Genomic DNA, 5,777 nt, shown 5'->3' with positions numbered 1-5,777 from the left:
TGTAAACTGTCATCCAGCTTATTTAACTTATATGCAGAGTATATCATGTGAAATGCCAGGCTGGTTGAAGCACAGCTGGAATCAAGGTTGCAGGAGAAATATCAATAACCTCAGATATGCAGATGACACCACCCTTATGGCAGAAAACAAAGAAGAACTAAAGAGCCTCTTGATGAAAGTGTAGGAGGAGAGTGAAAAAGTTGCCTTAAAGCTCAACACTCAGAAAACTAAGATCATGGCATCTAGTCCCGTCACTTCATGGCAAATAGATGGGGGGACAATGGAAACAGTGACAGACCTTATTTTCTTGGCCTCAGAATCACTGCAGATGGTGACTGCAGCCATGAAATTAAAAGACACTTGCTCCTTGGAAGAAAAGCTATCACCAACCTAGACAGCACATTAAAAAGCAGAGACATTACTTTGCCGACAAAGGTCCATCTAGTCAAAGCTATGGTTTTTTCAGTATTCATGTATGGACGTGAGAGTTGGACTATAAAGAAAGCTGAGTGCTGAAGAATTGATGCTTTTGAACTGTGGTGTTGGAGAAAACTCTTGAGAGTCCCTTGGACTGCAAGGAGATCAAACCAGTCAATCCTAAAGGAAATCAATCCTGAATATTCACTGGAAGGACTGATGCTGAAGCTGAAACTGAAATACTTTGACCACTTGATGTGAAGAATTGACTCCTTGTAAAAGACCCTGATGCTGGAGAAGATTGAAGGCAGGAGGAGAAGGGGATGATAAAGGATGAGATGGTTGGATGGCATCACTGACTTGATGGACGTGAGTCTGAGCAAGCTCTGGGAGTTGGTGGTGGACAGGGAAGCCTGGAGTGCTTCAGTCCGTGGGGTTGCAGAGTCAGACCCCACTGAGGGACTGAACTGAAGTCCCATCAAACGTATATAGGATGTGCCTGCTCATGGGATGCATTCTCTATTACTGTCCTGGAGGGACACACCGGTGCCCAGGTGGAGATGAAGACAACTTCCCACTATGGACACACATCACCTGGGTCACACCTCTGGGTCACAGTGTCCAGATGGGAGCGAGGAGGGAACACCGAATGTGAATCAGGTTGTCTTGGGTTCAAAACTTTGACCTGCCACTTACTAGCTCTGTGACTGTGGCAAATTATTTAACGTTTCTAAGCCTCAGTTTCTTCATTTGCAAAATGGAGAAAATAAGTACCTACACCCAGGGAAGACACTTGGTAGGTTGTTAAAATAATCCACAAAAGCATGAGGGAGAGAGTGGTAACTGTCAGTTACTGTTATCAGTGACCATGAAAGGAATATCATTAACACACTAAAAGTATCTTCACAGGACTTTAAGTGATATGCACAAGTCTTCATAAAAAGTTAAGTGAAAGCTGGAGCTTTCACAAACTAAGTCAACCTGTGTTAAAAATGTTTTAAAATCTGCATTAGTAAAAGGCTGAAATGGATCAAAACAAAGCATTGCAGGTGATTTTTAATGATCTCCTTTCTGTTTTCAAAGTTTTCTCCATGAGCACGTGATCACTTTGATCATCTTTAAAACATATTTCATGGAAACAGAAAACTCAGTGTGATTCAGCTGTGACAAGGCTGCCAAGAAAGCTGGTGCTGTCTTTGGCTGTCTCGGGAGAAGTCCAGCGCCCGGAGCTGGAGTAGCGGCCTGGCCACACTTGGCACTGGCCAGAACCAGGCTAGATTAGAGTTTTGTTTAGCTCTGGGCCTAGGTAACCATGGGGACCTTAAATGTCATAGTGGAACAAAAACGCTGTAAGTGTGTGAGGGCCTCAGAGTCTAGAGGAAAACAGGGCTGGCAAAGCAGGGAGGGAGTGAAGGCTGATTGGGAGAAGCAGAGAAGAGCGCAGCCCCGGTGGGGGTGGGGAGGTGGGTGGGGGAGGGGAGGGAGGGAGAGAGGAAGACACAGAGAGGGAGAGGGAGGGCTGGGGAAGGAGGGCACAGCAGAAAGAGAGGGAAGCATCAGCTGGGGAGCGGGCTTCTGCTGGGGGCCATCTGACTTAGGGCCCCAATGCCTGTCTTTTCCCAGGCGTCTGGCACATTCTTCCGGGCACTGCCCTTTTCTACCCCATTTGTGAGGTTGAGAGTGGCCACAGATTTCTTCCAGATCCTGCCCACCGCCTCATGGTCCATGGATCCCGGCCAGTAGGAGTCCTTCCCAAGAGTTTGTAAACTGGCCCCAGGGACAGCATCACCCCCGCCCTCAGTGTGTGGTGGGCCATGACCCCTGCGCGTGGAGAGCTCCCTCCGGGAGGATGGACTCCCAGCAGAGCCCCAGGCACAAGACCCGGACGTTGACCTCTGGCGGCGGTCCAGTCCTGGATCTGAGCTGGTCTGTCCTTCTCCAGGGGTTGGTCCTTGAACCTGCCTTTCCTGGGAGTGACGCCCAGCTGGCTTTTCAGAGCCTGTCCCTTCTTCCTCCGCCTTGTTCAGGCTGGGCTTTTTATCACTTGCAACCCGAAAGGTCCTGAGGAATTCAGAAGGACAGATACGAGTGGCCATGAGGGGCAGAAGCGGGAGGCTCTACAGTGGCAGGTGGAAGACGTTGTGGATGATGTGTCCCAGGCTCTGCCCACTGGCCTGGACACACCAGCTCTCAGCGTCTCAGTTCAGTTCAGTTCAGTTCAACTGTGCCTGACTCTTTGTGACCCCGTGGACTGCAGCACGCCAGGCCTCCCTGTCCATCACCGATTCCTGGAGCTTACTCAAACGCATGTCCATTAAGTCGGTGACACCATCCAACCATCTCATCCTCTGTCATCCCATCTCCTCCCACCTTCAATCTTTCCCAGCATCAGGGTCTTTTCCAGTGAGTCAGTTCTTCCCATCAGGTGGCCAAAGTATTGGAGCTTCAGCTCGAGCATCAGTCTTTCAATGAATATTCAGGACTGATCTCCTTTAGAATGGACTGGTTGGATCTCCTTGCAGTCCAAGGGACTCTCAAGAGTCTTCTCCAACACCACAGTTCAAAAGCATCAATTGTTCAGTGCTCAACTTCTGTGTCTGCCTCTGTGTCTCTGTTTCTCTATCTGTCTCCGTCTCTCTCACTATTTCTGTCTTTCTCCCTCTGGTTCTCATTTTCTCAGCCTCCGTATCTAACTTTGGCCCCTCTTTCCAAGGTTCCTTGTTTGACCCCTGGGTTGGGAAGATCCCTTGGAGAAGGGAATGGCTACCTACTCCAGTAATCTGGCCTGGAGAACCCCATGGACAGAGGGGCCTGGTGGGCTACAGTCCATGGGGTGGCAAAGTGTCGGACCCGACAGAACCATCGACACTACTACGGCTCCTTCCCCACATGCTCCGCGAGCCCTCCCCAGGCACCCCTCCCGCTCCTCTGCTGCGGTGCCTGTGTCTGTCTGCCCCTCCCAGTGGGGGGTTCTCCATCTGGGGGTCAAAGCTCTGTGTGCACCCTTGGCCCGACCTCCTCCTCTCCATTCATCCCCAACAGGCCCCTCTGCCCCCGGGACCGTCTCGGGGTCCTGGCACACCCCCGCAGCCAGGCTGGAAGTCCCTGGGGTTGCTCCCTTTCCTTCCTTTTCCACATCCCATCAACACACCTGGCTCTTTACTTCCGGGCTTGTTGGAATCTACCTCTCATTCTAACGCCCCACCACCCTGATTTGGCATCTTCTGTCTCTGGCAAGAATACTTTCAGCATAAAAGGTCTCTGCTTCCTTGTTCGTTCCTCTCAAGCCCCCCTCCCGGCTGTCATCGTGTTCCATCATAGATTCCATCCCCCTGCCCAACTGAGTAAATCCCAGTAAATCCCAACGGCCCTCCTGAGCCTTAGATGGCAACTCATGCCTTCTGCTCCTGCTTCAGTCACAAGGGAGCTTCCCTGGTGGCTCAGATGGTAAAGAATCTGCTTGCAATGCGGGAGACCCAGGTTCAATCCCTGGGTCGGGAAGATCCCCTGGAGAAGGAAATAGCAACCCACTCCAGTATTCTTGCCTGGAGAATCCCATGGACAGAGGAGCCTGGCTGGCTACAGTCCATGGGGTCGCAAAGAGTTGGACACGACTGAGGGACTAACATTTCTTCACGTTCCAGTCACAGGGGACTCTGCAGTTGCCAGCGACGTTTCTCTTCTCTGGGCCCTGCCTCAAGCTGCCACCCTGCCCAAGTCCTTCCCTCCCTGCCTGGGCCACTCAGACCCCGGGCTCTGCCAGACCCCTGCCATCCCAGCGGAAACCCTGCCACACCGCAGCCCTCAGGGAGGGGGAGTCTCTGCAGTCCCGTCACAGTTTCCAGTTGTTCCCTCAGAGATGGGTGCTTCTTGCTAAGCTCCTGTGCAACAGGAGTGGGGCCTCTGCATCCCGTCTCTGAAGTGTGGTCCAGGAATATTAAGAAGAGGGGGTGTAAGTCTGTGTGTGTGGGGGGAGCAGAGTACCCGGGATGGCTTGCCGGTTCTTGGCTTAGGTGGGGACTGCAGGATGGAGCCCTGGAGCCAGGAGAGCAAGAGGAAGAGCAGGTGGATGGGGACTGGGATGGGAAGGTGCTGAGCTGGCTTGGATTCCTGCAGGACGTTTAGGTAGATGTGCAGATCTTGGGGTTTAGGAGACGAATCTGGACATGGGACACACATGTGGGAGTCCTATCAATAAAGGGCAGGCAGGATGGGAGGTGAGCATGGGGGAGAATGGACACCTGTTTATGTGTGGCTGAGCCCCTTTGCTATCCACCTGAAACTATCACAACACTGTTAAGTGGTTATACCCAAATACAAAATAAAAAATTAAAAAGAGGGCAGGCAATGAGGGAGTCCTCAATGTCCTGATTTCCAGGGGTTGGGAAATATGCTGTGTTGGCATAAAGGAATTTTTAGCATCCTATGTTGGTATTTGGCTGAGGGTGCTAGTTGCTTTCAGCTCTCCTTTCTTACATACTTTTTTTTTTTTTTCCAAACAGAGCGATGAAATTATTTAGGGATAGCAATGCTCAGGTAAAGGACTCCAGTCTCCAGCCTCCCTTCTGGCCGATGAATTGTAAGTAGAACTATATGATGTCTTTGAATTCTGGGAAAGCTCCTTAGAGCAGGGGGACATGCCTATCTCTCCCCTCTTCTATCCTACAGTATAGTACCCAGATGTGATGGCTGGAGCTCTAGCAGTCACTTTGGAGTAGAAGGCTGAGGGCCGTATCCTAGATGGCTACTTTGAAGAGGAAGGAGGCTGCACTGTGGACACACACCTTTGTGGAGCTCTTACACCAGCCCAGGACACTTTTCACACAGAAACAAATAAAACTTCTCTCTTGCCAAAGTCACCATTTTGCTGTTGTGTTAAATTTGGCTGAACTTAGTCCAAATGAAAACATTATTGGTCAAGCTATAGCCTTGCACCTGTGCACATTTCCAATCACGGCGAGGTCAGCAATGTGCACCAGGCTGCAGGTGGGAGCTGACCGCTAAGGTGTCCTGCGCCACCTGGTGGACACACAGCAGACAGCCCGTCTTTCAATAAAGCACAGCACTAAGCTTCTTATCCAGGGTGCTTTCCCAGCGGTCTGCACCCCAACTTGCTAACTTGAACTCAACCGCGAGACAGCGATTGAACCTCAGTGGACTTCCAGGACTTCCCGGCTGCCCTGAGCTTCTTGGCTCAGGTGCGTGCTCAGAACTTACCAGGGCTGTTTCCAGCTACCCCACAGGGTGCTCCCCGCCCCCAGGCTGAGAACTTCAGTGCTAAATAAAGGGTTCCATGTGACCTCTCCTTCTGCAGACTCTGGTCTCAGAGCAATACTTAAAGGAGAAGAAGCAGGAGGGAG

At 51.3% G+C, this 5,777-nt stretch overlaps 1 long non-coding RNA gene across 1 annotated transcript; it reads left to right on the top strand.

Annotated features, from left to right (window-relative positions):
* The first annotated feature begins 1,793 nt into the window (after positions 1 to 1,793).
* LOC145523103 (uncharacterized) lies at positions 1,794 to 5,276 on the top strand. Its single transcript, XR_014066347.1, has 3 exons — positions 1,794 to 1,880; positions 4,920 to 4,996; positions 5,086 to 5,276. It is a non-coding gene; the product is annotated as an uncharacterized LOC145523103 (long non-coding RNA).
* Positions 5,277 to 5,777: the final 501 nt, after the last annotated feature.

This window comes from Giraffa tippelskirchi, chromosome 10, assembly GCF_054371585.1.
Source record: "Giraffa tippelskirchi isolate mGirTip1 chromosome 10, T2T-mGirTip1v1.2.pri, whole genome shotgun sequence".
Lineage (NCBI taxonomy): Eukaryota > Metazoa > Chordata > Mammalia > Artiodactyla > Giraffidae > Giraffa > Giraffa tippelskirchi.
This window is presented reverse-complemented; position numbering and strand designations above follow the sequence as displayed.